General features: G+C 42.3%; 1 protein-coding gene across 11 annotated transcripts in view; it reads left to right on the top strand.

Annotated features, from left to right (window-relative positions):
* The window catches only part of Ryr2 (ryanodine receptor 2), a 562694-nt gene that overhangs the window by 135403 nt on the left and 416163 nt on the right, over nt 1-11128 (top strand). The gene's annotated exons all lie outside the window — the stretch shown is intronic.

Here is an 11128-nt window from a genome sequence, read left to right as displayed (position 1 = left end):
TGTGAATAACCGTTTTCTCCATTGTGAATGAAGATGATGTTGTGAATAACCGTTTTCTCCATTGTGCATGAGCGCATGAAGGGTGCTCACTTAGCATTTCAGGAACTTCCCTGGGCTGTGAGTGTAAAATTGGCTTATTTTCACCAATAGGTGTCTCCAAAGATGAAGTCTTCTCACTACCAGCAGTCCACACCCCACTGTTCTCTAGCTTGCCTCAAGTGAATTGATTGTGTATAGTAACTTCTTCATTCTGTATGAGAAAATGTAAACAGAGGGAGGTTTTGGGTGCTGGCATGACTGAAAGTTGTGTTGGACATACTTTGGCCTTCTTGTCTACCTCATCTGCCACAGGCTGGGGATGTGTAACATAAGCCATGTGTAGCTGAGGTTTCTATCACTTGCACAGAGAGAATGGATACAGAAGAAGAAAACCAGGGATCTTGCAGGAAGGGAGTGTTAAGATGGAAGAAACGTGCCTTGTGGTTAGGGCACTTTTGCTAGTCAATCCTGTACTGCAGTGGATATCGTGACTCTCTGTTTGTGTCTGTGCTCCAATCCATTTTAATGCCTAAAAGGTATTTAATTATACTGTGCAAACTTGGACTGTTTATACAGATCCAGAGGGTACCATTTCCTTCTTGGATTTTTTTTTTCTTGTGCAAACTTCATTTGTCTGAGCAAATCTTTTTATTTTTAAGCAATAGAGATTTTTATATTGTAAATTATAGTTCTAGATAACTTCTAGCTGCTGCTTATTCAGTAAATTTCTGTTCATTTTGATGCTCTCTCTCCTTCCCTCCCTCCCTCCCTCCCTCCCTCCCCCCACCTCTGTGTGTGTGTGTGTGTGTGTGTGTGTGTGTGTGTGTGTGTGGTGTATGTGTCTGTGCATGTGACTGAGCTCTCAGCGTTGGAGCTGACCCATTCTATTGTTCTCCAACTTCTTCTCTTGAGACAAGTTTGCTTTCTGAATCTGGAGGTAGACTGGCAAGCTATCCAGCCTTTGTCATCTCCTGTTTATCTTCCTAGATTGGTCATTATATACTTTAAAAACTCAGGTATGATTCCTTGGAGTATTCCCTAGGAGTAATCCATCTTTTTGAGTGTGAGTTGATAAGATAATAAGCAAACGCAACCTCCCCCTTCAGTGTGACCTGCCAGCCATTATACTGTGGACTGTAGACATGGATGTAGGTAAATGTGTTTCCAGTCAAACTGGATTGGATGTAGATGATCTATTTTTGACTCAGTGTCACAACATATTCCAGACTGACCTTGAACTTGTGATCCTCTTGTCTCTACTTCCCCAAAGTGAGAGTTATGGGTGCTTGCCTGGTTTATTTGCTGCTCCAGGCTGCTGCTAAATGTTCTGTTTAGCTTTCTTTTGTCAACTTGATGCTAGCCAGGGTCTTCTGGAAAGCAGGAAGAGAAGATAATGCTTTCATCAGATAGGCCAGTAAACAAGTCTCTCAGACATTTTCTTGATTAATGACAATTGTATGAGGGCCCATCTCACTGTGGGTGGTGCCACCCTGGGGTGCATGGGATCTTGAGTTGTCTAAGAATGCAGGTTGAACAAGGAAGTAAGTATTCCCCCTCCAAGACTTCTGCCTCTGAATTCCTGCCCTGTTTGTGACCCTGCCTTGGCTTCCCATAATGGTCTATAACCCAGGATATATAAGCCAAATCCACCCAAGTTGTTTTTGGTCATGGTCTCTATAGCAGCAGTGGAAACCCTAATGAGACGCTAGTCAAGCACTCTTTATCAACCGAACTAAATTCATAGCTGGATATTTGACTCAGAGCCTCAGAGCTAGAGTCCAACTGAGCTTTACTTAACTCGATGGGTAGAACTTGACTGCCTCCTGGGCAGTCTAGTATGATGTTTTCTAAGATAATTAGAAGTAAAGTACCCAAAGCGAGAAAGCCTAACAAGCATTAAAAAAAAAAAGGAGTCCCAGGAAAGCAGTGTGATATTTGTAGAAATAGAAGTTTCCTGTTTCTACCATTAATGTCCCCGAGCCTCCACGCTTTAGGAGACAGGGACTAGGGAATTGTGATGACTAGCTTTAACACAACATGGGTAGAGAGTCTCACTAGGGATTATCTACCTTGGGTTGGATTGTGGGCATATGGAAGATTATCTTAAGTTCCTGAATGTGGGAAAACCCAGCCTACTGTGGGTGGTTCCATTCCTTAGACAGAGAGTCTTGTAAGGGTGGAGGGAAAGAACCGCTCACCAGCAAGCAAGGAGGACAGGATGCACTCATTCATTCTCTCTGCTCTTGACTCGATGGATGTGAAATGACCAGTCGCTTCAAGTTCTTGCTGCCTTGACTTCTCCCAACTAATGTACTGTATCCTAGAATTGTGAGCTAAAATAAACTTCTCTACCATAAGCTGCCTTTTGTCAGGTTTGTATGTTTCTTCTATTTTTTTTTCCTTTCTTTTTTTTTTTTTTTCTGAGAGAGGGTTTCTCTGTGTAGCCCTGGCTGTCCTGGAACTCACTTTGTAGACCAGGCTGGCCTCAAACTCAGAAATCTGCCTGTCTCTGCCTCCCAAGTGCTGGGATTAAAGGCATGAGCCACCACCACCCGGCTGTATGTTTCTTTAATCACAGTAATGTAAAAGAAGCTACAACAGAAGCAGTGAACTTTATACTACATTTTAAAAATAAGACATTTACTTTTTGACTTGTGATGAAAGCTGACCCTATCATCTTCTTCAGTTTTAACATTTTTAGAAGATCATATGCCTCAAATCCCGCCATCTGGAGCAAAGTAACAATGACAATAAAATTAAAAAATAATGTGCTCTTTTTGATAACTTGCAGTATTTTACATTTTTATTTCTCTCTACCTGTTTTGTGGCTTAATATGCAAAATTCTTATGTTTATTTTATATTTAAATTCCTCCATAAATTACTTCTGCTGTCAGGGAATGTATCTTGAATTCAGATTTTTAAAGATCTAGAATTAAAAATTATCCCTAAATTAAGACTCTTTAAGGACTCTAAGATACCAAGCATATTGGTTAGTTATGGGGATATACCCATGGTCTGCTACAGAAGTGGCTCTAGAGATCTTGCAGGGAACTTACTAAAAAGGTGTTTTTCTTGGTTACTTGAGCTGCTAACTTTTTTTTTCTAGGCTCTCCGAAGCAACCTTGATTTATAGGTGGAACCCTTTAGGCTTTGGGAAAAAGCAAGACTCGCATCTGTCATGTGCTTTCATCCTAAGAACATACATTCTTAAATGCTAAGATGCTGCACTTCTCAGCTAGATGGACCCTTGGAAGTTAACCTTAGTCCTCCCTCATCCACCAGTCCCTCACCCCTAGCTTTTCCTCCCAGCTACATCGAGACATAATTCACAGCCTTTCCAGTTGGTGGGGTTGGCTGTTGTATTGTTGGTGTTGAATAACCTCATGAGATGTTCTAAACAGAGAGCTAATCAAATACATATAGGTTTGCATTTGCAATAAGTGTTTAGTGGGAGATGGTGTGTCGTTCAGTCTCAGGTGCTAAAATACTTCTTTACATATTTCATATTGGAATGATTTCAAGTTTCTTAACTTTGGAGGATGAGTTAAAATATGTAAATTAGAATGTTGCAAACAGACTCCTAAGTATTAGTTGACTTTCAGTTTGCTCTGAGTGTTGAACTGGGGGGAGGATGGGAGGGCATTCAAGGTCAGTTTTCTGGATATTAGGATATACTCCTAGATAGTTTTTAAACTTGGCTTAGTGTCTAATCTAGGGCTGCTGTGGTGAAACACCAGGACTAAAGCAACATGGGGGATTGAAGGGTTTATTCAGTTTACTCCGCCACATTGTCGTACATCATCAAAGGAAGTCAGGAGAGGGACTCAAGCAGGGCAGGAATCTGGAGGCAGGAGCTGCTGCAGAGGCTGTGGAGAAGTGCTGCTTACTGACTTGCTCCTCATAGCTTGCTCTGTTTGCTTTTTTACAGAATTTAGGATCACCAGGTTCAGGGATGGCACCACCCACAGTTGACTGGGTCCCTCCCCCAGGAATCACTCCTCAAGAAAATGCCCTGCAGGCATGCCTACTGAAGCATTTTCTCAGCTGAGGCTCCCTTTTCTCTGATGACTCTAGCTTGTGTCAAGTTGACAGAAAGCTACCCAGCATACTTCGTTAAAATTAAGGTAGAAGGTTTTCATCCTGGTTTCTCCCTGAGCCACCTCTCCAGCCCTTAGCCACTCTCCTACAGAGCTCACCTCTTGGATTGCTTGCGTTGAAAGTCAATCATTCTTTTCAAGGAAATTGGGAAATGCCCCCAAAGCTTTTCTGGACATCACATAGACTTCTTGAAAGAATTCTGAATATTCTATAATTCCTCAAAAAATTCCAAGCCAAATATAATTTCAATTGTGACCTTTGGTTTATCCTGGCCAACTAAATACTTTTCTATTAACTAAGAAGTCCTGAAACTGAATTAAGGTAGAAAATTATGGTGGCAATTTACAAAACATACATAGTAACAATAGTCTTCTTATTAAGTAGTGTGATTGTTTTTTATCCAACACTAAAATAAGCTTTAGGTCCACAATGACAAAATGAACAAGTTACAGAGGGCTCTTCTTGGATCTTAGAAGGCAAATCTAATGTTTATTATGATTCATAATACACTAAGTGATTTAATGATCACTGGCCAAAGTTCAAATACAGTGAGTGGCTTAGAGAACCTCAGATTCATGGGTAAGGTGAGTATCAACCTTGCAATTTCCTTCCAACCCCATGATTTCATCTGAACATCACTCCTAAAATTAGGGTATTATCTTTCAGTGGGTTATCTGCCTATGGAAAAATAATTCCATTTGTATGCAAGTAAATGAATGAAAATTAACACCACTTCGAACATGACCACTGTCTTAAGATAACACAGCATTTCAAAGAACATTTACAGATAGCATTGTAGGTCATATGGAAATGGAATGGAATGAGCACCATGGAATGCATCAGGCCTTTAACCATTAGACTCGAGGATGCTGGCATTTGAAGAAGGAGGTAGATCTCTAGCTGAAAAAACCATACTTCTCTACAAACCTGCTACCAGAGAGAGAAGACACGTGGATTGTTAAGTTCATGTGTTAAGTTTAGGACAGGGCTTGAATGGGGTGCAGTCTTCTCTAGAACATTGAGCCATACTATACCAGACTTTGGGGTCATTGCTCTTGAGTGCCAGCATGTTAATGATGCCATCCACATGTGAGGCATCCAAGGCTTTAATATGTCAGAACGTGATGTGTCTCTAGACACATGGAATCTGATTTATCTCAGGTAGCAGGGTGGAATTTTAATTACTCTGGCCAAACACAATGGTGAGCTGGTCACCATGTTTATGTCTTAGTGCAGCATAGAGATCTGCCGAGACTGCCCAGTAGTTAGTTGCAAAAAATGATAACAGCAGTATATAATTTTCCTCTTGATTTTTTTTTATAGATTTTCACCTTTAGGGAAAGGGATGCAAGAAACAAAATTATTCCCACTAAACACATAGTTTGAATGAAGAGAATACATCTAGGATTCCACATGAGGGCAGGGGAGAACTCACAGAGGCAAAGCATTTGGTTCTGTGTTGTGTATATTGGAAGCCACATTTTCCAATTACCTGTTAAATCTTGTCTTCATTTTAACTCAACACTTTAATCTGTCAGGTGTCTTGTGTCAGGCATTCTGTCAGGACAAGGAGAAAAGTGTATCATAAAGAGGAAGATTCTGACCGTGGTCTGCAGGGGTTGAGGGTCACCATCATTCTTCAAATCATGCGTATAGTCTTAGTGGATCCTCTTGAAGATGATTATTCAGCTATGTTGACGGAACAGACAGCACTCAACATCAGTTCAGTCCATCAGTCCAAGGAATAGACTCTTCCTTCTGCGTGGGTGCTGCTGTTCCTGTGCATCATGTACCCAGTGGCACTGAGAAGTTTAGAGAAACCTTACCTTTCTGCATTTGTGGCTATTTAATCCCAGGAAGTTGCAGGATCCGTGCTAGACCCACACTGCCAGAACATAGAGAACACAGCTTTATGACTGTCTCAAAGAAACCCAGCCTTTCACTGTTCAAAAATGGATTTTCCAGTCCTTAGTGTTTGCCTGTTGCATTAGCAACTCGGAATGATGCATGCCTATAATAACCGACCTGTTGAGAAGCATTCTTTAGTTCTGTTGCAAATGATAGTAGCACATCACCAGGCTCACCAAGTAATTATCCGAGATTTCCACAGACTTCTCCTGGGAAGCCATGCACTTGTGAGTATGGGGATGAAGCTCAGGGCTGGGATCCAGGGCCAGGAAGTAGGAGTTTAGAACATCTGGGGAAGCATTCACTTTATAGTTAAAACTTAGAGGGAGGTCAGCAGTAGTGCCTCAAACAGTCAATGTCTACATGCATAAAGTCTCGGGTTTATATGAATTAAAGTACATAAAACACAAGACAGGTGTCAGGCTAGAGGCAACTCTCAGGAATCACAATGTAGGGTAAAGGGCAGTGTTGATCAGAGACTTGCGGATGACTTTAGCACTTGAGGATATCTCCTCTACCTATCCATAGTAACCAAATAGGTTTTTTTAGTCAGCGGGGGCCCACAAGTGTTTTAAAGCCAGAGGTGGCTTCTGTTTGAAGTCTCTGTACTGGGGAAATGTTGCTTACCTCCTCTTTTGGGGATGAAACCCTGGGTCTGGTGAGTGCTAGGTGAGTTCTCTGCCACTAGCCATGCCCCCAAACTTCTGATTATCACACCTCTGGGAACTGCTGCTGCTCTTCTTCTGAAGGCAAGTGGCACCCATCACTTGCCCACAGCAGTCATGAAGCCCTGGGACCATTCCACAATTCCAGTGCCTCTAACATGCAGAGTGGTTGCAGCTTCCTTTCTGCAGTGCTTTTTTTAGACCTGGTAGTTTTCGGTTCTTGTTTACTCCCTATGTTTGATTTGGTTTTTACATAGAAAACACTATCCTACCTCACTTCTTTCCTTTGAAAACAAATGTGCATCTGGATGGCTTAATTTAAAGAGTACTTTTGGAGTCAACAGAGCCAGCCAGGCAATAAAGAATCTAAGGCATTTGATTGGCAGCTTTAGCTGAACATAAATATAAAAATTTGGTTAACTTATGACTTTATTTTTTATGATTCTGCACATTACTTTTTTAAAAAGATCACTGGTTATTAATCAAAAGCTATCTTTAAGACATTTTCATTTTGTTTAATATGGAAACTAGTATAAATATTTTTTTCTTACTTTCATCTGCCTCCTGTTTTAAGTTCATCAGTTGTTGCTTCTTTCCTGGTTGCATTGGGATTTCGGGGGAGTTGGGGACTGAACCTTAGACCTGGTACACCTTGGGCAACACAGTAAGCCACAGCCTCTTAATTTTACAGAAAAGATCTTTAGCACCATGTCATGTCCCTTTCATAAATAGTTCTTTCATATTTTTTTTTAACGAGAATATTTAGGAGGAAGGAAAAAAAGGAGAACTTACTTAAATGAATGAAATAGCCCGGAAGAGGAAGCGTTCATAGCTTTGAAAAGTATTTGTTTCTTTAAAATCCTTGCAGCCAAGTCACACTTTTCTTGTCACTTCCTTTTTGATCTCAGGTTTTATATGATTTCCCCTCCCTACTCTTTAGGTTTTAAATAACAGGCTTGCAGGATTACAGCGCCCACTTGGCTCAGCCATTCATTGCAGAAGGGGTCCTGTTGGGGACTGATCTTGAACAAGGCAGTTACAGTCACTCTACAAAGAAGGAAAGAAAGCTCAGGCCCACTCAGATGTCACAGTTCAGTGGGCTGCTGGTGGGTTCCAAACTCCATTGTGTTCTGCCTTCAGCTGTCACCAGCGCTATCTACCTGTCACTAGAGAAAGGGTTCTGATGACAGCTTAACTTGCAGCCTTTGCTGGCCATTTACAGCACCATGGGAGGCCACACAAAAGAGAACCATTTTGTGGAATAAAGACCTCTCCTTGGGCAGCCAGTTAGGTAGCTAGACAAAGGAAGAAGAGCCTTACTTGGTAGAGTGGAAGGGAAAGAGAGAGAGAGTCCCACTGAGAGGGACCTGTTGCTGGTTCCTGAAGGACCTGCTGGTATTTTAGGTGGATCCACAGTGCTAACTGCACCACAGTCCACTGAGCTGAGCAGACCAGAGATTCTGTAAGGCTTGACTTGCCGCAAACACAAGTCCTGAAGCAGAAGGGTTTATAGGCCCTTGGAAAGCTAAAATGAAGGATTGAATCATTTGAAAAAGTCCCCAAGAAGACCTACAGAGTCAACTAACCCGTGCCCATGGGGGCTCACAGAGACTGAACTATCAACCAAAGACCATGCATGGGGCTGAACTTAGGCCTCCTACACATTTGTAGCAGATGTGTAGCTTGGTCTTCATGTGGGTTTCCTAACAATTGGAGCAGGGGCTGTCTCTGACTCTGTTGTCCACCATGGATTCCCTTCCTGTACCTGGACTGCCTGGTGGGCCTCAGTGGGAAAGGAGGTGCTTAGTCCTGCTGGAACTAGATGTTCCGGGGTAAGATGGTACACAAGGGGGCTTCCCCTTCTCTGAGGAGAAGAGCAGGGTGTAATCAGCGAAGGGATTTGTGAGAGTGAGACTTGGAGGAGAGGACAGAGGGAGGGAGGGCTGTGGTTGGGATGTAATGTGAATAAAAAAAAATAAATTATGGGGAAAAATCTGTCCAGTTCAGAGGAGAAATCCGACTTGGGGGGTTCTGTGCCATTTACCAACTATGATAGCATCTTTGCAAAGACATTTGCAGCACGGAGCCCGGGATATTAGTTTCACCCCCACCCCCACCCCCACCCCCACTAATAGTCACTAATATAGTTAATGTATGAGCTTGCAATGCACATGGTGCACCTTCCTATTGCTGGGGAAGTAAGAATTCTTAGAACTGTTTATTTGATCACAACCCAGGGAACCAGTGAAGGGAGGGGCCCTGTTTTCATGACAGAGGAAGAGTCAGATAGCACATTACCTTATCACCAGCGCTTCTGAACAGGTCAGCTTGTGTTTTTAAGGACTAAGAAAGATGGCCAGACATGAAGTGTCCTGACGGAAAATAATTCTAATCTAAAGATAAAACGACGATTGATGAATTGCCTGTCTTAGATCAGATATTGAATTGCAAGAGCGGATTCAATTTTTGATGGGAAGTTTGAGAAGATTAGGGCTTTGGGTCTGCTCACAGTGGTCATTTCTTTTTTTCCCCCGTCTTCCTTAGTACCTGTCTGCCTGCTGGGACTGCTTCTGGTCCTCCTCAGGATCCCATCTTAACACTGTGGGTTTACTATGCTGCAAAGGGCGCCTGTGACTTCATCCGTGATCTCTGTTGCTAGTCCATGGTGTTTTATGCAGGTGTTAGCAATTGTTAACTTTTGGGAGGCATTTCATAATTTTATGTGTTCTATTTAATTTCAGCTTGATGATAACCAGGAAATGTGGATAAGGGAGCAAGTTAACTTTTTATTTCTTTGTGTGGCTGTGCATATGTGTATGTGTGTTCAAATGTGTGCAGGTATCGTGTGTGGGTGGATGTGTGTGTTCAAGTATGCAAGTGAGTATGTGTGCAGGTTCATGTGTATGCTGGTCAGTTTGTGTGGGAACTCTGTGTGTGTGTTTGTGTGTATGTGTGTGTGTATGTGGTGCAGTTATATTTGATTGTTCAAGTATGAGTACATGTGTTTGCAGGTATACATGCATATCTTCCTTGAGTGGAAAAACTGCAGGGTAACTTCATGTTTATTCATTATTGCCCACCGTGTGTGTGTGTGTGTGTGTGTGTGTGTGTGTGTGGTGTGGTGCAGTTATGTTTTCTTGTTCAAGTATAGGTACACGTATTTGAAGGTACACATGCATGTGGACCTTGAATATAAAGACTGCAGGGTAACTTTAGGTTCATTCCTCATTGTCCATTGTGTGTGTGTGTGTTATGACTCAGTCTCTTATTCTTTGTGCAAATTGCCAATATAGCATAGCAAACTGTGCTAGTCAGCAAGCCCTGAGATGATCTACCCGCTTCTGCCTCCCCAGTGCTGGGATCTCAAGAGCACATCACCAGCCTTGGCCTTTCTGTGGGTGCTAGGGTTTGAGTGCAGCTCCTCGTGATTGTACAGAAAGTGCTTCGCAGGTGAACCTTCTTAGTAAGGTTTTATGGGTATTATTTTCATCTTACTCTTTTTACTTATTTATTCATCTAATGTCTATCAGATATCTGCTACATTACAGATATGATAAGAGACACAAATGCAACAAGAATAAGACAGTGGGTTTATTCTAAAGAATATAATCTGAGTAGAGAGAGTCACGCAGAACATGCCAAGTCATGGGCCCCATAAACAAGCCCGTCTGCATAACTCAAGTCTGATGGGGAGAATTTATTTTGGACATTTGTGTTTTTAGAGAATGATAACAGCCTCTTCTTATACATGTCAACATGTGTTGGGTTGTGAGAATCTGAGTGAAGGGTAAAGGGACAGCAGGTTTTGGTCTGTGACTATAAGATCTAGGGAGAATGCACGTGATGGGCTTCATTGGAATGCTCATGGCATGGCTTCCCTTCTGCTGCTAGACTGTCACCCTCATCTGTCATATCATATAGCTCACAAGCCCTTACAACCAACAACCAACTTGTTCTTTCTCCCAAGTGGGCTTCTGAGCACTTGGTAGGGGCCAGGGGTCACTAGTTGACAGCCTTTTAAGGATACTTGGCACATCCAGCCCATTTACACAACAGTGATATTTTTGAACCTCTCCTCAGCACCTTCCCCTCTCTGATTTGCTGATAATGCACAATCGAGCATTTGGGGCCCTGTAGAAGTCCTCATCCCAAACACGTGCCACAATGTATGTATGACTAATGACCTCGATGCTCCTGTGTTTTCCCTGATGCTTAACCTTCCCCTTTCTACATAGGCAGTGGCTCTCAACCTTCCTAATGCTGAAGGACTGTAATACATACAGTCCCTTATGTTGTGGTGACCCACACACAACCATAAAGTTATTTTCCTTTCTGCTTCATAACTGTAATTTTGCTACTGCTATGAATTATGATGTAAATCTCTGTGTTTTCTGGTGGCCGTTAGGGGTCATGGCCC

This window comes from Mus caroli, chromosome 13, assembly GCF_900094665.2.
Source record: "Mus caroli chromosome 13, CAROLI_EIJ_v1.1, whole genome shotgun sequence".
In the NCBI taxonomy this organism is placed as follows: domain Eukaryota; kingdom Metazoa; phylum Chordata; class Mammalia; order Rodentia; family Muridae; genus Mus; species Mus caroli.
This window is presented reverse-complemented; position numbering and strand designations above follow the sequence as displayed.